Source organism: Pinus tabuliformis, chromosome 4_2, assembly GCF_031772625.1.
Source record: "Pinus tabuliformis cultivar Carrire ecotype Pingquan chromosome 4_2, CPIR1, whole genome shotgun sequence".
NCBI lineage: Eukaryota > Viridiplantae > Streptophyta > Pinopsida > Pinales > Pinaceae > Pinus > Pinus tabuliformis.
The window spans coordinates 810,005,606-810,032,523 of record NC_142304.1 but is presented as its reverse complement, the minus strand read 5'-3'; the positions used below and the strand labels follow the sequence as shown (position 1 = coordinate 810,032,523).

Sequence of the window (26,918 nt, the reverse complement as noted above, 5' to 3'; positions counted from 1 at the left end):
CCAGCTGACCCTGTAGATTTGGTAGAGTTTAACAAAAAGGATGTTAAGGCAAAAAGATTGATTTTGGAAGGAATCAAAGACCATGTCATTCCTCATGTGAGACGAAAAACTTATGCACATGAGATGTGAACAACCTTGACTAGTCTTTACTATAGCTCAAATGAAAACAGAAAATGGTTCTAAAGAAGAAATTAAAGGCCATTAAAATGGGTAATACTAACAATGCTACAACATACCTCACAAAGATCACTTCGGTGAGAAATGAGTTGGCAGTGGTAGGTGAGATCATTGCACCCACTGAGTTGGTGAGAATTGCTTTGAATGGTCTTCCCAAGACTTTGGAGAATTTTGTGACTGGCATTGTTGCACGAGAAAACCTTCCCGATTAGGAGAGGTTGTGGGATGATTGCATTCAGAATGAGATCAAAAAAAACCATCTTGGGGCAGGCAAACAGGTGGAGGAGGATGACAATGTGGCATTGTTAGCAAGAGGCAAGAAGGGCAGAAAAAAGAAGCAAGCTTCCAAAGTCAAATGCTGGAATTTTCAAAAGTTGGGACACTATGTTGTTTTGTGTTTGGAGAAGAAGAACAAGAAAGGGAAAGACAAACCCATGGCAGCTTCTGCAGAGATAAAAAGTTTTTCATAGAGATTTGATTAGGAGTTTGGGTTCATAGCATGTGAGGCCACTAGTGCGGGATCACCTACCATACAGGTTCAGAGGGAGTGTGCATTCCCCGCTACTAGCAAAGAATCTTCTAGCATTTGGTATGTTGATAGTGGTGCTTCCCGCCACATGATAGGAGTCAGAGAGTACTTCTCAGAGCTTTCAGAGGGTGATACTGATATGGAGGTAGTACTTGGTGATGACAACATTGTTAGAGCAGTCGGTGTGGGGACATTGACATTTGATAGGGGACCCAAACCTCCCTTGAAAGTGTCAGATGTTCTATATGTGCCTGGAATGAAGAAGAACCTGATATCCATCTCAGCACTTGAGGATAGAGGGTATGATGTGTTGTTCAGGAGAGGGCAGGTGCTTATATATCCTAGGGGAACTCCAGCTTCTTCAGCTAGAGAGATTGGTGTGCGCCATGCCAAGGTGTACAAGTTCTCATTCCAGCCCTTGATGGCATTAAGTGACAGCACCGAGACAGGACCAACAACAGATCTAGCAGTTCAGAGTTGTGTGAGATTTGGCACCGCAGGAGGGGGCACATGTATCATGGGGCCTTTAATACATTACGGGAGATCACCATTGGTGTGGTAGATTTCAATTCTGATCACCTCGATGTATGCAGAGGGTGTGCTATGGGAAGTTTTCCAAATCCCCTTTTCCCAGCAGTGACAGCAGAGCGACTAGGATCCTTGACTTGAGACATACAGATGTGAGTGGTCAGATTCTCATGTATCATTGAGTGGCTATGAGTACTATGTTTTATTCATTGATGACCATTCGAGGAAGACCCAGATTTATTTCTTGAATACCAAGAGTGAGGTTTTCAAGTGGTTTCAAGAGTTCAAAGCTCTTGTGGAGGCCTAGATAGGTAGGAATATCAATGTCCTCAAGTTGGACAATGGAGGGGAGTATACCCTTAGTGAGTTTGTCGATTTTTGTGCTGAGGCGGGCATTAGGAGGGAGTTCGCAGTTCCTTACTACCCCTAGCAGAATGGAGTTGCAGAGAGGAAGAACAGATCCATTGCAAGGGCTCCCAAAGCCATGATTTATGATCAGGGGTTACCTTTATTTTTGTCGGCAGAGGCCTGAAACATTGTTGTGTACTTGCAGAACAGGAGTCCACATCGTGCCTTGGGGAATGTGACTCCGGAGGAGGCTTTCTCTGGGAAGAAGCCTAATGTTGGGACTTTCATATCTTTAGGTGCCTTACATATTCCTATGTCCCCAAGGAGAACAGGACCAAGCTAGAGCCCACTGCAGACAAGGGCATCTTTGTGGGTTATAACGAGAACTTGAAAGCTTATCGAATTTATATTCCTACACAGAAGAAAGCGGTTGTCAGGCGGGATGTTCACTTCAAGGAGGAGAGAGCTTTCAAGAGGTCACGAGAGTTAGAGTATCCAGAGTCACCAGACCCTCGGGAGAAGTTAAGTCAGACACAGGGATCGAGTGGTCAGGGATCAGCAGGTACGTCAATTACAATGTCAGGGCCATCTGTGAGCAATGGCTCTTAGAGTCAGGTGGGTGGTTCCTCGAGCAGCATGCAGGGCATTCCGCAGAGCAGTTCACAGGGTAGTCCACTAATGGACAGTTCACACGGTACTTCAGCATCTATAGGCACAGGTTCAGGCATGAAATCAGTTGACAGGCCTTCAAGAGTTGAGGCTTATGATAATGATGAGGATTCTTTCACTCCGGTGAGAGAAGTATGCTCAGGGAAGAGGAACCCAAGTGGCTTCAAGATACCTTACACGAGGCCACATCGGTTGCTGGGCCAAAGAGACAGGTTAGAGAGAGTAAACCACCTGAGCGGTTTTGAAGTTACATGGCATTGATAACAAGCATTGTTGACTCTGAGCCTTCTAGTTATGAGGAGGCAACTAGCCAGCAAGTCTAGAGAGAGGCCATGATGGAGGAGTATTATTCTATTATGAAGAACAATGTTTGGGAGGTAGTGCCGAGGCTTGAAGGTAAATCAGTTGTTACTTCCAGATGGATCTACAAGATAAAGCATGCTACAGATGGCAGCATCGACAAGTTCAAGGCTCGATTTGTGTCAAGAGGGTTCTCACAGGTAGAGAGAGTTGACTATGAGGAGACCTTCGCTCCCATAGCTCGGTATGCATCTATTCGCTCCATTATATTGATTGCAGCAGAGATGGGTTGGAGATCCACCAGATGGATGTGAAGGTCGCATTTCTCAATGGCTTCATTTACGAGGAGGTTTATATTGAGCAGCGGTAGGGCTTTGAGGTGCATGGGAAGGAGTCGCATGTATGCAAATTGAAAAAGACACTCTATGGCCTAAAGCAAGCTCCTAGAGCTTAGCACTCGAGGATTGATACATACTTGCAGCAGTTGGGTTTCACAAAGAGTGACGCTGATCCAAACCTATACTTCATTGTGGTGTGTGACGAGCCTCTCATTCTGGTGTTGTATGTTGATGACTTGATCATCACTGGTGCAGAGAGACTCATTGAGGGTTGCAAGAGAGATCTTACTTCAGAGTTTGAGATGAAGGATATCGGCATGATGCATTATTTTCTGGGATTGGAGGTATGGCAGGAGGAGGGGTATTTCTTCCTGGGACAAGGGAAGTACATTGTGGATATTCTTAGAAAATTTCACATGGAAGACTGCAAACCTATGTCTACACCTATGATCACTAACTAGAAGAAGTTTCACGCTTCTGATTCCGAGTTGGTGGATCCTACTCTATACAGACAATTGATTGGTTGTTTGATGTATTTGGTCAACACTCGACCAAATATATGTTTTGCAGTTAACACTGTGAGTCAGTTCATGTGTGAGCCTAGGAGAGTGCACTGGGCAGCTGCAAAACACATTCTTCGTTACTTGCAGGGGACAGTGGATTTTGGTCTGGATTATAGAAAAGGTGGTGGAGTGACACTGACAAGGTACACGGATTCAGATTGGGCAGGTTGTGCTTCAGATAGGAAGAGTACTTCGAAGTGTTGTTTTGGGTTGGTTTTAGCAGTTGTGTCGTGGATCAACCGAAAACAACAGTCAGTTGCATTGAATTCAACTGAGGTAGAGTATATGGTTGTCAGTTTGGCTAGTTGTGAGGCCATATGGTTTCGCAAGATGTTGTTTGGTCTATTTGGTCTGGCATTGAGACCTTCAGTAATTTACTGTCATAATCAGAGTTGCATAAAACCCACAAAGAATCCAGTTTTTCATGACAGGTCAAAGCATATTGAGATCAAGTATCACTTCATTACACACTATGTCCAAAAGGGAGCTATGAAGTTTGAGTACATTTCTACAAATCAGCAGGTAGCAAACATTTTCACCAAACCCTTACCACCGTGCAAGCATGTATACTTCAGAGACAAGATGGGAGTGGTGAGGAACACTTTTTTTCTGTAAGAGGGAGTGTTAAAATTTGGGTACCAGAGGACAAGTGGTTCTCTAAGGCTTTGATCTTTGCCTAGGGAAAAGTGTCCAAATTTATTTTTTTTTTTTCTCCTAAAGTGATTTTATGAGTGGTAAAATCAATTTAATTTAAAAGTGACTTTATAAGTGGTAAAGTTACATTTTAATTTAAAAGTGACTTTATAAGTGGTAAAGTTACAATCTACTTTAAAGGTGACTTTATTAAAGTGAATGAAGAATTAGAAAGTGAAAATGTAACTATGGAAATAAAACGCTAAGAGGGTCTTTATTTAAGTGGGTGAATTAAAAGATAAAAAATGAGAATAAAATGTACATTTATTCTCATTCCTAGATCTAAATAAATCTCAGTCATTAGATCTTAAGGTAACCCAAAAGGGCATTTAGAGAATAAAAGGAGAAAAGATGAAGAAAAGATCAATTCATTCTTTCATGAGCATTTGAGAGAAAGAGAAGAGAGAGCAAGGATAAAAATTTTGAGCAGTGAGGAAGTGAAGGAGTGCAGCAAGAAGGCATTTCAACAAATCTGGGCAACAGCATTTATTGACACACATCCCAAAGAAAAACTGTACAGCAGGAAAAAAGGCATAGAAATCGAGGAAGAGAGAGCAAGTTCTAGGCACATTTTTCGAGGCTGGTTGTACAACATTTAATGTTGTTTTATTGTTGTAAAAAAAATTGTTTTAGTTGTTTGTTGATTGGCACAATTTTCGAGGTGGAATTCAAGCACAAAAATCGAGATAAGTTGTAATTTGTGGTTGCTAGAATTTTTACTGTGTATTTCAGTGTCTCTGTAAAATCATTTTCGGAAATAAAGAAGAGCTCTCACACTAGTTTTCTCCAAGAGTTGTAAGGGGTTTTTCCAGGGTCACATTGACCAAAAATCACTGTGTTATTTTCTGTGTGGTTGTCATAATTTCGCTGTGTTTTATTTTTGCAATTTCAACAGTTGTGAAATCTCTAAATTTGTGTTTTCAAAAAAATATTATCATTTCCAGATTTTAGAATTTTTATAATACTTGAATTTAAAACTAAATACATGGAGTGCTAAGGAAAACTGATAACCGAAGTGGAGGTTGAAATTTCTTCACATAGATCCATCTTAAGCACATCTAACATGAGCCGAGAGAGATCAATTTTTTTCAAGTGCAAACTTATTTTAGAATGCAAAAAACAATGTGCAATTTTTCATTATTTAAATTGTATTTTTGAATTCTATAGAGATTACATAACTTCAAATTGTAAGTCCAAAAAATCTATATATATATATATATATAATGTTAAAAGCTTCTACTAGTATGCCAATGTCTGGATTAAACTTTGGTAACCATTTTTCAGATGGGCTAGTAATTGACTCAAAGGTGCAGGCATTGCGACAGCTCCTAGATTGGTCCATGGCATTGGTTGAGGTTGTGCCATTATTGCGCTAACGATAGCAGACGGTGAGGAGACAGTTGAAAGTGATTGGGTAGAGGATGTTGGAGCACTTGTACCCTTTTGGACCATGATTTGGAGTTGTGAAACAGATGGATGACTTTGCAATGGTTTAGATGGAATGGATGATGATGAGTAAAGAATCTCACTGTCATACTCTAAAGGTGTCTTCCTAGCTCTTTTTTCTACTTGGCAAAGGAAATTCAATTGGTGAAATACCAAGCTTTTCACTTTGTGCTCTAGTAAGAGGCTGGGATGGAATATATTGCGAAGTCACACTGCCTTGTAATAACTCAGACTGTTCTTAGGATATCAAAAACCCTTGGAGTTTATGAATCAAGGACTGTACTTTATGGGGTTCAAGAGAATAATTGTCAGGCGTGTTTAAGTTTTCAGCAATGGGTGTTGTATTTTCCTTTTCAACTTCTCTCTTAAAAATAGGAGATTTATAATGCAAAGGAGAAATTGGAGGAGATGGTGAGGGAGTTTTACTCTTAAAATGGCCTATGGATTAGGATTCGCTCGCCATAGAGTTGGAAACTACTAACGTTTTAGATGATGATGGAGGATTATAGGATGATGATTTATTTTGGGTAAGCACAACTGGAGTTTTCTTCATGAGAGCTTTGCCTTTAGTAACAGAGATTGAATTTTTCTCTTTTGGATTTGTTTGAACAGGGTCTACTGCATTTTTACTTTTGGTATTTACCGGAAGAGCTTCTTGTTCACTTTCATTATCAGAGTTGCGCAAGATAAAGTCCCACATTCCATGACATTCAATTGTTTCATCTTCTTCTGTTTCCTTCGATGTGAGTACGAATAAAATATGAATTAATAAGCACATACTAAAATATATATATTAATAACAAAAACTCATTTTAATGATCTAGCCAACATTACTTTTCTATTTAAAGAATATTTTATGAGGGACACATATCAACTCTAAATTGAGCATAGAAATACTTGCACATCATCTTAATGAGCCTCATACAAAACTTTTCCCAATACCCACATTTCTAGAGAACAAAGCTAAGACACCATCCTCCACTTGAATTAAAGATACAAATCTTTTCACCTCTTCTTTTCTTCTTTTGATCATCGAAAGTTGTGCCACTGTCATTGGTTGACCAATCTTCCACCATTCTTTATAGGGCTTAAAATACATGGCAAAATAGTACATTGAAGGCCTACTCAAAAATCTAAGCGAGATTTGATGTTTAAAGATGGTATATTGATGTATTGCTTAAAGTTGAGTTGATATTGATGGCACCCAAAGCCCAATCTAAGTGAAATTTAATGTTTAAAGATGGTATATTGATGTAATGTTTAAAGTTGAGTTGATATTGATGGCACCCAAAAGAATTGAGGCAACTAAGATAGGAAACTAAGTTTTCTACATAATCATGGAGATTGATTCAATAGTAATCCTTTTCATATACACATGGTGATTTATAGATATAAATGAAGTTAATATTAGCGTAAATTAGTTAACATAGATTTTCGAATAGTTTATTTAATCTTCTGTTGAAATGTTTTTTTTTAAATTATAAGGTTTTAAACATCTTATTCACACAATTTTTTTTTCCTAATTACTTTAAAATATATTCAATTTTTTTTTATTATAGCTGACATTATTTTTCTATTGATAACATATTTTTTTTTATAAAGGGGAACAATAAAAATATATTTCAAAATATAGAGGGAAACAACTCAAAAATAAAAATATAATCAAAATATAAAGGGGAACGGGTCAACTCAACAATAAAAATATAATCAAATATTGATAACATAATTTTTTTTATAAAGGGGAACAATAAAAATATATTTCAAAATATAAAGGGAAACAACTCAACAATAAAAATATAATCAAAATATAAAGGGGAACGGGTCAACTCAACAATAAAAATATAATCAAATATAAAGGGGAACGGGTCAACTCGCCACTAAAAATATAAAAATATGAAGGGGAACAGGTCAACTCGACAATTTTTTTATTTTTATTTTTATAGAGGGGAATTGGTCAACTTAACAAACGGATAGAGAGACAAACAAACTCCCCTCACACTAGATCGTATGAATGAGCCTCTCCCTCCCAACTCAAACAAACTCCCCTGAGACAGATAAAGCCCCCTCATACTGGATTGTATGAATGAGCCTCTCCCTCTCAACGCAGACAAATTCCCCTCATATTAGATTATAGAATGAGTGACAAAGAGATAAACAAACTCCCCTCATATTGGATTGTATGAATGAGCCTCTCCCTCTCAACTCAAGACATATTGGACAAATGGACAAAATGGAAAAAGAGACAGACATACTCCCCTCATATTGGATTATATGAATGAGCCTTTCCCTCTCAACTCAGACAAACTTCCCTAAGACAGAGAAACTCCTCTCATACTGAATTGTATGAATGAGCCTCTCTCTCTCAACTCAGACAAACTCTGTTATGAAACCAACTCACAAAGAGATAGAAAAGAAAGATCAACGCCTTAGAAATCAACTTCTTCGAGGGGGCAACCTCCTTTACATTACACAAATGAACAATTCTTGGATGATACAAATGACCAAAACCTCCTTTCTATATATAAGAATCTAAAAGGTCACAATATAATCAAAGCCGACATAACAATAATAATATAAGGGCACAACAATAACAATAAGGGCTATAATGACAATAGTAATAGGAAAATCACTAGTATTATAGGGACCTAACATGCCCTTCCCCTTCAAAAAAGTGGCATCCTCAACGCTTGAGTAGTTCTGGATGCTTCTGTATAAAATTCTCATCCTCTCCTGTGGAATCTTCAACAAGTAAGTTTTTCCAATTAACAAGATACTCAAAAATTGATCAATTTCGTAACTGTCAAGTTCTTGTTTCTATGACTACTTCAGGTTTCAATATGATTTTTCCTTCCTCGTCAAGTTCTGGAAATATTGTTTGAACTGAGAGCTTGTCACCAATAACCTTCTTTAAGCATGAAATATGTACTGGGTGCACTCGAGACGCTGTAGGAAGCTCCAATTTGTATGCCATAGTACCAATCTTTTGCAACACCTTGTACGAACCATAATACTTTGGTGATAATTTATTATCCTTCTTAACTTGCTTAAGGGATATTTGTTTATATAGTTGTAGCTGTAGAAATACCCAGTCACCTATATCAAAACTTCTTTTGTTGCGATGTTGATCTCCTTGTTGTTTCATTCTATTTTGTGCCAAAGTTAGGTTATCCTTTAAGAGTTGGAGAACCTGTTGATGCTCGATGTGATTTTCCACTACTTGAACCTTAAAATTTTCTCTTAAATATGATGTAATGGACGATGGGTGATATCAAGTTCTTGTTTCTATGACTACTTCAGGTTTTAATATGATTTTTCCTTCCTCGTCAAATTCTGGAAATATTGTTTGAACTGAGAGCTTGTCACCAATAACCTTCTTTAAGCATGAAATATGGAAAACTGGGTGCACTTGAGACGCTGTAGGAAGCTCCAATTTGTATGCCATAGTACCAATCTTTTGCAACACCTTGTACGGACCATAATACTTTGGTGATAATTTATTATCCTTCTTAGCTTGCTTAAGGGATATTTGTTTATATAGTTGTAGCTGTAGAAATACCCAGTCACCTATATCAAAACTTCTTTTGCTGCAATGTTGATCTCCTTGTTGTTTCATTCTATTTTGTGCCAAAGTTAGGTTATCCTTTAAGAGTTGGAGAACTTGTTGATGCTCGATGTGATTTTCCACTACTTGAACCTTAAAATTTTCTCTTAAATATGATGTAATGGACGATGGGTGATATCCATAACATAAATGGAGTCATTTTTGATGCAGTATGGAAGTGTTATACCACCATTTAGCGAAAGGCAACCATTTGACCCATTGTGTCTGTTTATCAGATACAAAACAACGAAGATATCCTTCCAAACATTTGTTTACTATCTTAGTTTTCCCATCAGATTGACGATGATAGGATGAGCTATGAGCTATGAGCTAACTGAATACCAAGACAAAAAAAATAATTATGTTCAAAAATTTCTAGTGAAAATGGGATATTTGTCGCTTATAATAATCTTTGGGTTTCCATGTAGTTTTTGAATTGTTTCCATAAATGCAGTGGACACTGTATTAGCTTTGAATGGATGAGATAATGCACAAAAATGTGCATACTTGGTAAGTCTATCAACTACCACCATGATGACACTCTTTTCTTTGAACTTGGGTAAACCTATGATAAAATCCATTGAAATCTCCTCCCAACGTTGACTTGGAAGGGATAAAAGTTGCAATAGACCCAGGGTCTTAATTGTTTCAACTTTATTTTGTTGGCAAACCAAACATTACGCCACAAACTTTTGAATATCAGATTTAAGGCCATCCCAAAAAAAAACATTCTTAACCCTGTGGTAAATTTTTAAAAATCCTGAGTGCCTTCCCCTAAGGGAGAGGCATGCAATTCCATAAAAATCTTTTGATTGAGTTGGGAATTCTGACATGGGTATAAGCGATCTTTGTACCATAACAAATCATTTTTCCAGCTAAATGTATCAGATGTACTGGGATCTTGTTGTAACTTTTGAATGAGTGCCCACACTTCTTCGTCATTCTTCCATTCATCCCTTGCTTCGTTTATTCAATCTGGTTGGATAATATAAATGGCACAAAGTAATGCATCCACATCCTCATCATTTCTTGAGAGTGCATCTGCCACAACAATTTGCTTCCCTTTTTTGTATATGATTTCAAAGTCATAACCCAACATCTCTGTGACCCATTTTTGTTGCTCTTCTGAAGATAATCTTTGTTCTAAAAAATATTTAAGACTGTCATAATCTGTTTTTACCTTGAAGTGTCTTCCCATTAGATAGGGTCGTCATTTCTTAAGTGCACATAATATTGCCAACATTTCCTTCTCATAAATAGCGTTGTGTAAATACTTTCCTTTGATTAAACGACTTCCGAAAACAATGGGTCTTTCTTCTTACATTAAAATAACACCAATTCTATTTCTCGAGGCATCACATTCCACAATAAAGGTTTTTGTGAAGTCCGACGTAGCTAAAACCGATGCTTGGCACATTGCCTTTTTAAGATGTTCGAAGGCCTTTGTTGCTTCTAGAGCCCATACAAATGCATCTTTCTTCAATAATGTTGTTAGAGGTGCTATTATTCTCCCATAATTCTTAACAAACTTGCGATAATACCCTGTCAACCCGAGAAATCTTCGCAGATGCATAATGGATGTGGGGATTTCCATTTCTTAATGGCTTTAATTTTGCTAAGGTCTACCTTAACACCTTCATGAGATACAATATGGCCCAGATATTCCACCTTTTGTACTCCAAAGGAACATTTGAAGCTTTTTGCATATAATTGTTTCTCCCCCCAATAGTTTAAACACCCTATCAACATGTTGAACATGATCCTTCCAAGACTTGTTATAGATTAGTATATCATCAAAAAATACTAACACAAATTTTCTAAGGAAGGGTTTGAAAATGGGATTCATCAAACCTTAAATGTAGAAGGTGCATTGGTAAGGCCAAAAGACATGACCAAAAATTCATAATGACCTTCATGAGTTTTAAATGTTGTTTTCAAAATGTCTTTGGTCTAATTTGATGATATCATGAACGAAGATCCAACTTGGTGAAGTAAATTGATCCATGCAATTCATCCAATAGTTCATCAATGATAAGAATGAGAAATTTATCTTTAATAGTGAACTTGTTGAGCTCCCTATAATCCGGAAACGTGTGTCATGATCCATTCTTCTTGTGCACCAATACTACTAGAACAGAAAAAGAACTTTGACTACGTTGAATTATACAAACTTCTAACATTTCTGCAACCATACGTTCAATTTCACTCTTTTGGGCATAGGGATATCAGTATGGCCTGATGTTTGGAGGAACACTCCTAAAACCAAATGAATACCATGCTCATGATTACAAATAGGTGTAAGACCTTTGGGAGTCTCAAATACCTTGCATGATTGTCCAAGATTTTTTGAAGATCTAGATAAATAGATGATTTCAATGCAGAAACCTCTAGTGAACATAATTGTGCAATTATGCCTTGTTGTTCTTTTTTAGAAGCTGTCATTCCATTAGCGTTGATTATCTTTCATGGTTTCCCTGCAGTACCTCTTAATTCAATTTTCTTTCTTTCTGAAGAAAATTTCACGAAAAGTTCTTGAAAATTAAAAATTATTGTATCCAAGAATTGTAGCCATTGGACTCCTAGTACAACATCTACACCACCCATTGGAATGGAAAGCATTGGACTATTCAATACATATTCTCCTATGGATAGCTTGATATTATGCCACTTTCCAGAGCAATTTATGGTCCCTCCACTTGCAACCATCACTTGACACTCTGATGTTGGATATAAGAAGCAATTCAATTCTTTGACTATCTTACAATGAATAAAATTATGGGTACTACGCGAATCAATCACAACTATTACCTTTTTCTTCTTGATATGTCCTTCTATCTTGATAGTTTGAGGAGTGGTAATTCTTGCCAATGCATTAAAAGATATGGTAGGATTTATTTATTCTTTCTTTAGGGTTTGTTCATGGTGTGTATCCTCTTTTTTTGATGTTTCTTATTCATTTTCTTCTTCCTCTTCACAATCTATGTAAAATAAATTATTATGGATGCACTTATGACCTTTAGTATATTTGTTATCACGATTATAACAAAGCATTTTTGCTCTTATTTCTTCTAATTGTTGAGGTGTCAACCTTGTAGGTTGTGTAAGGTTAGGAGAAACAACACTTCCATCCTTATGGTTGTGAGTGGTAAGCTTCACTGTTGCCATAATTTTTTTCTTTTCCATTTTTCTTGCCGACCTGAATGCATTTTACAATGAGTGAAGTTCTCAAAGGCGAACCTCATGTTGGATGTTATCATTTAAAGTCCCTATGAACACATTAATCATATGCTCCTCTATAATATCTTTTACCCTTATATTCAATTTTTGGAAGTCATTAATGTGCTCCATTATTGAGCCCTTTTGTTTGAGGTTTATCAATTGACTAAAAAAAGTGTTGTTTTTTGTATTCTCATAATGTGTTATCATTTCTTCCATAAAAATTGTCCAAGTGACAATTTGTTTATGAAAGCAAAGTCCTTGATACCATACAAACTTATTTGATTCCAAATATAAAGTTGCAATGCGTACCTTTTTTGTGTTTTGCACATTATGAAGATCGAATAATTGTTCCATCTATAGTATCCATGTTGCAGGATCTTTGCCATCAAACTTCCTCATATCGATCTTTGGAACATGGTGGGTCTTCAATCCAACGTTAGAGTCCATGAAATCATGATTACTTCAAATTTTCCATGTCTTTCAATTTTACTTCTATACCATCCCTCTTAAGCATCCATGCCATTCATCTTATTAGTTTCCATGTCATCCCTCTTAACTTGCACGCAATTCATATTAGCTTCTACGCCTTTCTTTAAACCATCAATCTTAGCTTTTGTTACCTTTTGTGAGAGTAAAATTTGTTGCACTTAGTTTCGTAATTTTGATATATCACGTTACATTTATTTCTATTCTTCATGAGTCATGAGTCATGCTAGAGCTTTCAGGGTGCTTACTAGGTGCTTCAATTTTCAGGGTGCTTACTAGGTGCTTCAATTTTCTTTCTCTGGGGCATCAATTAATGATAATTATTCTTCACTATGCCATTTGAACTTCAAACTAATTTTTCAACCCAAACTTGTGCAAAATTTTAAAAAGACTGCACAAATTTTTTCACGGTATCTCTGTAATTGTGGATCTCCAACGTCTGAAATTTCTTTTTACGATAGTCCTTTGAATCATCTTTCCAATGCAACCAGTCGGATCAAAATTGGATTTTCCAAAAAATAGTTATGTTCAATCCCTCCCCTAAGATGATCTGATTATATAATTTTTCAATAAAGAGAACTTGTACAACGTGCCACATGTCACTGTTTCAACCTTCGGATCTAAAAAATATACATAAAAAACTACAGTTTGTCATCTTTCTGTAACTTTTTACGAAATTTCAATTTGATGCTAGAAAGTTATGATGATTTTCCCAAGATCACATGTTTAGAATGTAATTTGGGACTCTGCAAAAACCCTAACTTGCTCAGCTCATATCTCCCAAAATATAGCAAAACAATATTTGAAATTTGGACCCAAGGTTCAAAACAATGTGAGCTTAATTAAATGGTTTTTTTTAGCTTCCGAGAACAAAAACAACGATGCCCTGTTTGGAACAGTGAAATCCTAGAATCCAAAACATAAACAACACAAAAAAAAAAAAATCACGATGCCCTGTTTGGAACAGTGAAACCCTAGAAGATCTGATACTAAATGTTATGAAACCAACTTACAAAAAAATAAAAAACAACGCTTTAGAAATCAGTGTTTTCAAGGGAGCAACCTCCTTTACATTACGCAAACGAACACTTCTTGGATGATACAAATGATCAAAACCTCATTTCTATATATAAGAGTTTAAAAAGTCACAATATAGTCAGCAATCAACATAACAATAATAATACAAGGCATAACAATAACAATAGTGGACTTCTATGGAGCACAATAATAACAATATGAAGATAATAGGGCACAACAATAACAATACAAGGACAATAAGACACAATAGTAACAATAAAAGCTACAATGACAATAGCAATGGGTGAATCACTAGTATTATAGGGACTTAACGCCCCTCATATTGGATTGTATGAATGAGCCTCTCCCTCTTAGCGCAAACAAACTCCCCTCATACTAGATTGTAGAATAAGCATCTCAACTCAAACAAACTCCCCTCGTACTAAATTGAAGAATCTGCCTCTCCCTCTCAGCTCAGACAAACTCCCCTCGTACTAAATTGTAGAATCAATCTCTCCCTCTCCCTCATCCTAAATTGTAGAATCAATATCTCCCTCTCGGCTGATACAAACTCTCGTAAATTTGCACCGTTACCTTCCTTAAAGCCAAATGACCTTTAAGAATGAATGGCATTGTAATGAACAAGGCCTTTAAGAATACCAAATGACCTTTAAGAATGAAAGGCAATGTAATGAACAAGGGTAAGAGATTTGCACCCTCGCTTCTTTGGGCTAAATATCCTTTAAGAATGCCATATCCTTAAGAATGAATGGCATTGTGAAATTGTGTCTGAGGGGTAGAATGAATAATGAATAAGGGTAAGAAATTTGCACCCTCAACTTCCTTAGGCCAAATGAGATCTTTAAGAATGAATGGCATTAGGGTAGAATGAATAATGAATAAGGGTAAGAAATGTGCACCCTCAACTTCCTTAGGCCAAATGAGATTTTTAAGAATGAATGGAATTAGGGTAGAATGAATAATGAACAAGGATAAGAGATTTGCACCCTTTTTTTTAACAAAGTCGTCTACTTGTGTATTATAAAACATCAATTCAGAAATCTAGTACAAAAAAGGGAAAGCTCCGAGAGCTGAGGTTCAAAATTGGGTGCGCAGACCCATAATCCTCAAAGCTTCTCTTGATTAAACATAAAACTAAAAGCCAACGGCTATATTGCCTGACGAACGAGCCTCCTAGCCAACTAAATTTGCAATGCATAAGTATTATGGAGAGTGCTGTGTGACCGAGTCATCCGGGAGGTGTTCCCTCCTGCTTACTCTAGTTGAGGCTTCAGCATGCTGGCTTTCGGTGAGGGAACGAAGATGGTCTATGGCAGCTTCCATATGAATGCAGTGATCCTTTAAATCTTCGATCTCTTTCTTCCTTTTCTCCAGCTTTTTGCGTTTGGAGTTTCTGTCAGCGTGGTAATCCTCAGTCAGCTCCTTCACTTGCTTGTTCAGGGCATTGATCATGACTACATGTGCTTTGCACATGTGACACTCCTTGTTGTTGAAAATATTGCCCATAGAGTTTCTAGGCTGGGGCTGATTGGCAAGCTGATTGTGTTGCTCGGCCATCTTGTATGGAACAGGTTCAACAGTGCCTCGAGAAGTAACAGGAGTTATGGAAGGCGTAAGGTTGTTGCTGCCGAGCTGCTTGATCGGAGCAATATGAGTCGGGAGGCTCAGATGCTGTGTGAGGGCGCAGCTGAGAACATAAACCAGATTATTAGCACTAGTAAAATCACAGAAATAAAGAGAGTTGGTTACCCTGAACAGAAGAGTGTCAACTGAATCCCGGGACGGATAGGGCGTCTTCGAACGATGCTTGGTATTAGAGAGAGCAGTGTGAGCAGAGGGAGTCTGATGTTTGATGCCAACCGAGAGGAGCTCGGTGGTTCCTTTAACCCCGATACTGGTCTTGCAGTCTTGAAAGTTTGACCGCTGTCCCCGCCTCCAAAGAGCTCTTCGCCTCTGTCTCAGATTGCAATGGTTTGTGAAAGCGCTCAGAGGCTTGCTGTGATTTATAAGAGCGAAGCGGGCTTGCTCACTATTGTAACAGGGGGTGGTGAATCTGATCTTGGCTGTCGTGAGATCCTTTGAGTTGATTTTTACCCGTCCTTGGGGCCTGAAGCCAGCATGGGCGTGATCACGCCCTCTGATTTTATCTGAGGTGTACAATGATGAGTTCCTGCCTTTTCCTGCATTCCTCGATTCCGGAGGCCGATACGTTGTCCTATATCCCCAACTTCGGCAGTCGAGAAGGATATGGTTTGTAGAGGATCGAGTTTGCGCAGGCCAGCAGTATTGAAGCGGATGCCTGAGGTGACTGGTAATCTGATGCAAAGGGATAGCGTGTTGACTATGGAATATCTTTGTCATAGAGCTCATTGTTTTCCTTAACCTTACCCGTGGGTCTTCCCGTGGCCTTGTTGGCCAGCTCGTCCGCTTCCGAATTGTAGCTTCTTAGGACGTGCTTGAAGGTCACTTTGTTGATGCCCCTGGTCTGGTCCGCTATTCTTCCTTTGATTCTGTTTAAAGCAATTTGGTTGAAGTCTTTCCCAGTATTCATGGCTGCTATGAGAATTGCAGAGTCCCCTAACACTAAGAGATCATGAATGCCCAGCTTCAGGGCAATGGAGGTCCCCAATAGGAGGCTGTATGCTTCAGCCTTATTGTTCGACATGGTACCCAAACTCCACTCATAAGTGACGATTGTTTTCCCTTGAGGATCTCTAATTATTCCCCCTGCTCCAGCTCTGCCTGGGTTGTTTTTTGAAGCCCCGTCGAAGTGAAGCGTGGACCTCTTTTGATTTTGGATCCAACTATTGATTTCCTCCTTTGTCCCTCTGAGTTTCCATTCCTTCTGCCCTGTTCCTTTTATTGATTTGCTTTTTGTTTTTGGCTTATGGTTGAATCTTCGGACCCATTCCTTCGCCCTCTCATCTGTGTAAACCGGGTCAGCATGAGGGATCCCATTAGCTTCAATAGTCTCTGTTATGAGCGCAGTTGTTTTAGCCAGAATACTTGTTATACTAGGTTTTTTGTTTTTGAATATACTTTCGTTCCTGGCTAACCATAATTGCCAGCAGAGGTTTGAAGGGATGCTGGTCCATAATCTCTTGGCGAGGATCATGTTCTTGCTTGCATAAGGGAAGAGTTTCCCCCAACCTTTCTGAAGTAGAGAAATCTGATTGGGTAGATCTCCTATATCTAGAGGGCTAGTTATGAGTTTCCAGCAGGACCATGCTACTGGACACTCAATGAAGAGATGGTTGATGTTTTCCTCCGCCTTCCTGCACATAAAACAAATTGAAGGACCCTGAATACCCTTTTTCCTTAGATTTTCTGCTGTTAGGATTTTGCCATGAAGCAAGGTCCAATTAAAAAGTTTGATCTTCGGAAGACTTTCAATTTTCCAAGCTGCTTTGTAGGATTGCCAATTGTTGGGTGCTGCTAGGTTTTGTAGCGCCTTGTAACCTTCCTTGACTGTGTAATTGCCTCCAGTTGGATCCCAAGCGTAACTATCATCTCTCATTCTGCTTGTAGGGGCTGCCCCTGCAAGAGATAGCTTAAGTTCGTTCCATAGGTCGTCTAATTCTTTAGGAAGGTGCATATTTTTCCATCCTTTCCAGCTGTTTTGATCCCAAAGTGAGATGTCGAAAAGGGTTTTAAGGTTAGCTTCTGACATCCACAGCTGCAGTGGCCTCAAATTGATGGACTTTTCCTTGGCTTCCGAACCCATTATTCTATCCCTCCATATGCTGATATGTTTCCCATTACCTGGGACTTTAGAGATGTGAGACTTGAGAAGGGGTAAGGTTTTTTTGATCAATTTCCAAACAGGGGTACATTGCCTTTCTGTGATTACATCAGAGAGGATGTTGCTATTGCTCCCACTCAGATATTTCTTTTTGAGAACCTCTGCCCACCAGGATCCCTTCTCTTTTAAGATTCTCCATATTAGTTTAAAGCCCATTGCCAAATTTGCCAGCCTGGGAACTCTAATTCCTAGTCCACCACTTTCTATGGGGAGGATGACCTTTTCCCATTTGCCTAAACTGATTTTTTTCGTATCTTGCTTTCCTCCCTTCCAGAGGAAGCTTCTTAGGATCAGCTCCATATGCTTGTGAATGCTTGATGGGGCGAGGGTAATGGCAAATTGGTAGATAGGGAGGGCTGAAAGGATTGCTTTGATGAGGATTGTTCTGCCCGCCAGGTTAAGCCAATACATCCCCCAACCCTGTAGTTTCCCTCTCAGCTTCTCAATTAGCTTGACCCAAACTTCGTTTTTGATTGTCTCTTTGGCCAGAGGCAGTCCTAAATACATAAAGTGAGACCAGCTTGATTGAGCTGGGATTTCCATAATTATAGAGATCCTTTGGGTTATGTATCTAGGAACATTCCAGGTATAAATCATGCATTTGTTGTTGTTTAATTTGCCCCCCGAGGCTTGGAGGAAGAGGTCCAGGATGGCCTTGAATCTCCTGGCCATGAGGCTTGAAGCACCGCCTATTAGAAGGGTGTCATCTGCAAATAAGAAGTGATTGATCCCTTTGGCTCCTCGGATGATGTCCACTCCTGTTATTTCCTTTAACCTTCGCTTGTTTTCCAAGTGCAAACTTAATGTCTCTGCCATGATGATATAGAGGAAGGGGGAAAGAGGACAGCCTTGCCTCAAGCCTCTTGTGCTCTTGAAGGCTCTGCATGGCCTACCGTTGATTAAAGGAGCCGTCCAATTTTGGGAAACACATTCCATAACCCTGCTGATGAAGTGCTCTGAAACCCCGAAGTTTGCAAGCACAGTCCTCAGAAATGTGTGGTTTACCCTGTCAAAGGCGTTCGCCATATCCAGCTTAATTATCATACCCTTCTCATTTCTAGCAACACTGCTGTGTATCGCCTCCTGAACCAGAATTACATTATCTGTTATGTGTCTCTTGGGGAGAAATCCTCCTTGGTTGTCCGAGATGAGTGAGGGAAGGATTTTTTTCAGCCTATTTGCCAGAATCTTTGTGATGATTTTGTATGAGACATTGCATAATGAAATAGGTCTGAACCTGTCAAAGGATTGAGGGTTGGGCTCTTTTGGAATTAGAGCAAGATGCGAAGATTTGATACTGCTGCCCATTTTACTTTTTGAGTGGAAATTTCTCACCATTCTTATGAAGTCTTTCTTGATGATGTCCCAGTGTGTTTTGTAGAAGCTCACCGTGAAGCCATCCGGCCCGGGTGCTTTGTCAAGAGGCATGCTATTGATTGACCACTCAACCTCCTCTATTGAGATTTCTTTGTCCAGTTCACAGTTTTGGGCTTCTGAGACCTTTCTCTCAATGATGTTGGCGAAATCTGTATTTTCTTGATAGTGGGGATCAGCTGTGAGTAGAGATTGAAAGTGTTTTGAGGCAGCCTCCTTGATTTCCCCTTTATCCGTTAGCTCTTTCCCTTCAAATTTCCAGCTCTCCTTACTTTGAGACAGTTATGGAAGAACGAGGTGTTTTTATCCCCAGAATTGAGCCAGAGACATCTTGACTTTTGTCTTAGCTCTTCCTCTTCTTTACGGTGCTGATTGTACAGTGCTTTATACATCTCACCTTCTTTCCTTTGGTCTTCTTCCGTTTCTTGGACTGCCTCTTTTTCCTGATTCCATTGCTCTAGTTTCATTTGCAGATCGTTTTTTGCCTTCCTTTCCTCCTTCACGTGATTCCTCGCCCAATTTTTTATGGCAACCCTCAGCAATTTGATCTTCGTTTCCCAAACGAAGTGCGGGGAGCCTGTTATCTCTGATCTCCAGATTTCTTTTATCATGGCTTTGAAATCCTCGCTGGAGTCCCAGACTTTGTTGTATTTGAATGGCAGCGGACCCAAGTCTTCCTCTTTGTCTAGATATAGCGCCACGGGTTTGTGATCAGAAATGAATCCCTGAATGATTGTGCTGCGAATCCTCGGAAAGTTGGCAGCTGCTCGCTCCTGTACGAGGATTCTATCAAGTCTTTCTTTGATATTGTTCCTGCCTGTCCTTTTATTTGACCATGTATAACGGCCATTTTGGGGAGGAATGTCTATGAAATTGTGAGTTTGTATGATATCCTCCAGTTTTTCTCTATATGGGTCAATGAAAAACTTCCCTCCTAGCTTCTCCTCTGCATTCCTTATTAAGTTCAGGTCTCCTCCTAGGAAGATATTCCTCCCTTGGGTAGTCTCAATATCTGCTGTCAAAGATTCCCAACAAGTAGCTTTGTCTCTGAAGTGTGGTGGGGCATACACGTTATAGATTGTGTATTCCTCCTTCATATCTGTGCTTTGCATATCTATTCTAATCCACCATCTGTTTTGTTTGTTATTTATGAGATTCCAGTTACTTTTATTCCATATTACTCCTATACCTCCTGAGGCTCCTATTGCACTCATGGCTATTCCTTCATACTTTCTATTTCTTATCAGGCTGTTTTGGAATTCTTGATCACTGATTTTGGTCTCCTGGAGTAGGAGAAAGTCTGGTTGTTCTGCTTTAATAAGGTCTCGGACTGCATTTGCTTTCAGGGAGGAGCCCATCCCCCTACAGTTCCAAGAGACCAAAATCATCATTTACCTGATTTATTGTGGATCCCGCTTTTCTCCTTCATCTTCTCGCCACTTCCTTTGTTCCTGTCCAGGTATGTGTCTATTGGTTGCTGAGTCCCTGTAGTCATTTCTTTAGCTGCATTCTCATCTCTTATTTCCTTGTTTGATTTTCTTCCTACTTTTCTTGGTGGATCCGTGGCTGCTATGTTTTCCTTTGTTTTATTTCTCGTTAGGATCCTTTCCACTGTTTGAGGTGGGGAGACCTGGAGGGGAGAAGAGGGGGAGGTTCTGGGGCCCTTGGGGGATGGAGGGGGGGATGAGGGTTCCTCTGAAGCTAGGGATTCAAAGGGATTGGAGGATGTGGGGATGGGAGGGCCCGAGCTTGAAGGATGAGTGGAGAGGATTGGAGTTTCAGAGGAGGGCTCTGCTGATTCAGGGGGAGGGTTTGACTTCTTTTTTTTCCTGACTATTTCCCATGCTTCCTCGGGGGTTTCGTTATTGCTATTATCTTCTGATCTAGATTTAGTGCACCTATTAGCAAAATGACCGTACTCATGACATACCTTACACTTGAAGGGGAGCTGCTCATAGTCCACCTGCTGAATGTGCATCCACTAATCCACTTTGAGTTTGATTGCCTCTGGTAAGCCTTTGCCCAAATCTACTTCTACACAAATCCTTGCGCATGCATGCATATTCTCCTTTGGCTCCGATCTGTCCACGTATTTCCCTATTGCGTTTCCGATGGCCCGGACGGATTCATCAGCCCAACAATGAAGCGGAAGATGCGGGAGGCGAACCCAAACAGGGACTGCATTGGGAACGTCCATTTCTGGGTCAAAGTCAGGGGTCCAGCGGTTGAGATAAAGGCCTCTGGTGTCCATGAAATATGGTCCGTTTCTGAAGATGAGGTTACGGTCCTCCACTGTTTCAAAAAGGAAGGTAAAGAATCCCCTTCCACAAAACCTTATTGCGATTTTTCCCTGGACCATAGCATTCCAGTTTCTTTCTACCCAGCGCTGAACCGTGCGAGGGGAAGGCCATAACCCCGTGAACTGGCCAACCAGGCCGCGTTCAGCCAGGGCCACAACAGCTCTCCTTGGAAGTGCTGGGGGAAGAGAGACTTCCGGGATTTCATCAAGCTTCTTGACAAACTTTGAGGCTGAAGGCCGAATCCTTTCCGTGATATTCTCTGGGATAAGAGATGCAAAGGCTTTCTCCAGTTCAGCCTGCTCTTGAGAGGGTGGATCCATTGAGCCACACAGGGGCACTCGACGACTGGCGAGAAGGAATCCGGATGAGGAGAGGGCAGGAGGCCCTGAGAAATGGGAAGCAGCGGGAGGCTGCCGACAGCTGCAGAGCTGCCAAACGCGATCAAGAGGCCAGGGCAGGAGGCCCGAAAGGGAGGGAGCAGGAGGTCTCAGGCGGAGGGGGCCCGCAGCAGGGTGCTGCAGCCCAGCAGCAGAGCTGCCAAGCTCGGGCAAGCAAGGAGGTCAGGGCCGCGGCCTGGAGCGGGAGATCGCCATCCTCAGCTGGGGAAAAAAAATCGTCTAACCATTGTCCAAGAGATTTGCACCCTTAACTTCTGAATAGCATTGTGAAATTGGCCTCAATGTAATGTTGCCATTAGCAAAACTAAAACCAAACAAAAAGGAGGACACCATGCTCTATTTGAAAGGAAGATAAGGTGCCTCTCTTTTTCATTTTCTTTTGACCATTAAAGGTTCACATGCTTCCCGTAAATAAAAAGTTCATACACTTCCCACCAAAACTGAAACCAAACCAAACCAAAGGAAGAAACCATGCTCTATTTGAAAGGAAGATAAGGTGCCTCTCTCTTTCCTTTTCTTTTGACCATTGAAGGTTCACACGCTTCCCACCATTGTGTCAAATATCATAAAAACTAAACTCACCTCTTGCATTGATCATTATGTTAAAAACTAAACTCACCTCTTTGCATTGATCATTATTTGAAACAACTTGATCTACTTGGAGAATTCTTCAATTCTTCACGGGCCAATCTCCTACCCTTCTATAGACAGACTAGTTAGAAACAGTAAGACCAATGTCTCAAGGGCTATGGAATCTTAAGTACACATTCCTAGTGAGAATTGACCCTTCTATAGACAGACTACTTAGAAACAGTAAGACCAATGTCTCAAGGGCTATGGAATCTTAAGTACACATTCCTAGTGAAAATTGAAGATGTGGATGTCATCTTGATGTATGTGGAGAGGTTTCTCCATTGTCATCTTCATCTTGATGTATGTGGAGAGGGGAGAGCTATAGCGTGGATAGGATTCTATCATCTTGATGTGTGTGTAGAGGAAATCCTATCCAATCTTGATGTATGTGCAGAGGGGGTTCTCCACAGACCAATCTCCCACCATTTCTGTAACTGACTTTTCCGTAAATGACAAAACAATGCCACCATTTCTATAAATGAAATCACTAAAAATAAAATCAATGAAAATAGATCAACGCCTAACAGAAATAGATCAATACCATTTCTGTAAGTGACTTCAATGCCACCATTTCTGTAAATGAAATAGATCAATGCCACTATTTCTGTAAATAAACAGATTAATGCCACGCTACACCTGTAAATGGCTTGAATCAATGCTTTTAAGAGCTGTCTGTAAATGACTTGGATCAATGCATTAAGAGCTAAGAACTGCTGTAAATGACTTGGATCAATGCATTAAGAGCTATGTCCGTAAATGACTTTGAACAATGGCTATGAATTCTCTATCAATCAAAAATCTAAGTGAGATATAAATGACACCGGAAAAAAATCTCAGTAATACACTACTTCTGTAAATAATTTTACAATAATACACCATTTCTGTCGATGACATATGGCTTATAGATCAATGCTTTTAAGAGTTAACTGATTATCTAATAAGAAATCTCAGTGAGATGTAAATGACAACGTAAAAGCTCAGTAATATCTAGGGTGACTAGGCCTGGTTAAGGATTGGTCCACAATAAATACACAGAATACAACGATGATTTAGATAAAGATCTAAAATCAAAAAATGGTACTGAGCTATAGAACCTTTATTGGAGTGATTTCTCTTCAATTACAGAGATTGCTCTGCAAGCTTCATTGATGTCAGGGCATGAATTTCAAAACCACACGTTTCAAATTTGGCCTCAACCAACTGCATTACATGTCTTCAGAATCTCCACTTTTTCAAAAATTAGTATATATATAATTGGTAATATGAAAACGATGAATTTACTTAATCCATTATGTAAATTAAGGAAACACTGGTTTACTCTGCCCGCTTGGTAGATGTGTCGTGCAGATTATTGACAAAGGAAGTTTCAAATTACAATAATAATTTCTAGGAATTTCATCCACATTTCACCACATAACTTGGAATTACATAACGGATAACGGAGTCTTTATATTAAACGAAATGATCTTGCAGTGCCGGCCAGGACACCAGTATTGGCTTCAACTGACCGACAAAAAGAAAAATACAACATAAGAGAGTCTAAAACAGACAAACAACACTAACACATACCTACATAAACACAATTTATTCGTGAGAAATACGACAAACACTGAACATCACCCGAATTTATTATCCACAAATACCCAAACCTAAAAGCCACCACGGAGACGGAGCACCAGGTGAAGGGTCGATTCCTTCTGAATATTGTAATCGGCCAGAGTACGACCATCTTCCAGCTGCTTACCGGCAAAGATCAACCTCTGCTGGTCAGGTGGAATTCCCTCCTTGTCCTGGATCTTAGCCTTCACATTGTCAATGGTGTCCGAGCTTTCCACTTCCAGAGTAATGGTTTTACCTGTAAGGGTTTTCACAAAGATTTGCATGCCTCCTCTTAGACGAAGCACCAAATGCAGGGTCGATTCCTTTTGAATATTGTAATCAGCCAAGGTCCTGCCATCCTCCAGCTGCTTACCAGCAAAGATAAGCCTCTGCTGGTCAGGGGGAATTCCTTCCTTATCCTGGATCTTGGCCTTGACGTTGTCAATGGTGTCCGAGCTCTCAACTTCCAATGTAATTGTCTTTCCAGTTAGTGTTTTTACAAAGATTTGCATGCCACCCCTCAAACGGAGAACAAGGTGGAGGGTAGATTCTTTCTGGATGTTGTAATCGGCAAGGGTTCGGCCGTCCTCAAGCTGCTTTCCTGCGAAGATCAGACGCTGCTGGTCGGGGGGAATCCCTTCCTTGTCCTGGATCTTAGCTTTAACATTGTCAATGGTGTCAGAGCTCTCGACCTCGAGAGTGATGGTCTTACCGGTGAGGGTCTTGACAAAGATCTGCATCTTGAAATTGAAATATGACTAACGAATATACCTGCACATCATCACAAGCTAATTAAGCAGATACTTCAAGGAATAAATAATTCATGACCGAAATACAGACCAACGGACAGATTCTGCGAAAGAAGCACAAAAGAAGAGCGCAGCAGACACCCTAGCAGCCCATAGTTAACAAACTGAACACAAATATTAACAAGAAATCAAAAAGAAAGAGACACCCTAAAACACAATTGCAATAGAAATAAAATATGGCACCAGCAGTCCACGAATTAGAAGAAGAACCGTCAGTTCGAAGAATAAGAGGAAGAAAATAGGTGACATGTGACATGTCAATAGTAACGCACAAACCCTAACAGCTTACACACAGAGGACCTTATAATACGGAAAGCACATCACTGTGAATAATCCCTCAGAGCACGGGCCCAAAATTAAAATATTACTAAAGAACGCCACAAGAAAATGCTCAAAGAAGAAAGGGTTCCTGTGAGAACGAAAGAGGGAAACTATAACAAGGGTGGAGACAAAATATTAAAGGACAACGCAATAATCTGCAAAGACCTGCTGAAACACATGACGCAATAAACGCAAACACCTGCTGAAACCTTGACAGACAAGAGACTATTACAAACAGCGACTACTCATAACTTACATACGAAAATTAAATATTCCAGAGAGACAGACCTATCAAGGGAAGAAAACACAGAAAAAAGCACGAAAGCCCTAGTAATGTCAGCCATAGTCGAGAGAAAAATAACCCAAATAAACATGAGAAACCCAAAAAGACCTGGCAAAAGATTCTTCCCCCACAGAAACCACCATTAACAATTTACAAAGACAAAAAAATGATAAAGTAAAGGCCTTCAAAACACCATACCTTTGAATGAAAAGCTCTCTGAAAATATCGCACTGATTATACAACGCAAGAGAAAAGATGTGAAGGAAGGCGTTGAACGCGAGTATTTAATGGCGTTGGATGAGACCCTTCTCCCGCTACGCGACACGCAAACAGACGACCTGTCACCATCGGTGGTTGCGTACCAGCGGGGATAACAACGACATTTTCCAATAGAGAAATGACACGTGTATACTGTGCGCTGGCTGTGTCGGTGAGTTCTACGGGGTCATTCGGTCGCACATCCGTCACGCTTCTCGAGACGGAAGTAAAGCGCGTCTGTAGGATTCCAACTCCGCGTGGACCCCACAATATATTACTTTTTAATACAAAACCAGGGAGATAAAAGATTCTCATTCGAGGCATCTCCGATATGTAATTATGTCATTTAGGTAAAATAAATAAAATTTTTGTTTTTAAATGTAAATAAAAGAAATAAATGGTTGGTTTGTGAATATTTTTATTCATTAGTTTAGTTTATGGGGTTTTGGATTGATGATAAATAGGTTCACATATTTTTTGGGATAAGTTATTAGTTTAAATTTTTATAGCTGTTTATCTACCAAAAAAAATTATTTACTTTATTTTTTTCTCTACACTTTAAATTGGAAATGTTTTATCTTCTAAAACTTGTCCATCAATATTTGTTCACTTTGGTTTTCTTTTTGACTTAAAGAATGTAATGTAAGGTAAAGTTGGAAATGTTTTATCTTCAAAAACTTAGTCAATCAATATTTGTTCACTTTGGTTTTCTTTTTGACTTTATAATACATAGAATTTTTACTTTAGAATCCTTGGATTTTCTTGAAAATAAGTTTGGTAGATGGATTTCTACATTGATAAATCTTGTTGACTTGGTGAACATCTTTCCAACTATGGGCAATTTGTTCAAGTGGATCTTCTAGACTCCTTTGAGTGGATATATTTATACAATTTTGATATGATTTAGGGAGTAATGTAGTTATTTGATATCAATGTAGTTATTTGATATCAATGTAGTTAGATTTTTTCCAATATTTAGGATTGTAACGGTTGGTGGGAAGGTGGGTGGGAAAGTTAGTGGAGAGTTTGATAATTAAATAAAGAATTTTTTATGTATTTGATTTGGTAACATCTGATGGAGGGGTTTTAAATATATATATATATATATATATATAAGTGAATTTATTTTGATTCAATGGTTTTGTTTTTTTCTTTGTTTTATAAAGGTGTTGTGATTTTGTTATTATGACAATTATATTAATTGGT

General features: G+C 39.3%; 1 pseudogene across 1 annotated transcript in view; it reads right to left on the bottom strand.

The window, feature by feature from the left end:
• The window catches only part of LOC149172157 (polyubiquitin-like), a 107,904-nt pseudogene extending 82,125 nt beyond the window's left edge, over positions 1-25,779 (bottom strand). Inside the window, exons 1-2 of the transcript XR_016259070.1 lie at positions 25,653-25,779; positions 24,092-24,812 (exon numbers count right to left, since the gene is read on the bottom strand). The product of XR_016259070.1 is annotated as a polyubiquitin-like (transcript). The remainder of the gene's footprint in view (positions 1-24,091; positions 24,813-25,652) is intronic.
• Between the last annotated feature and the right edge of the window lie 1,139 nt (positions 25,780-26,918).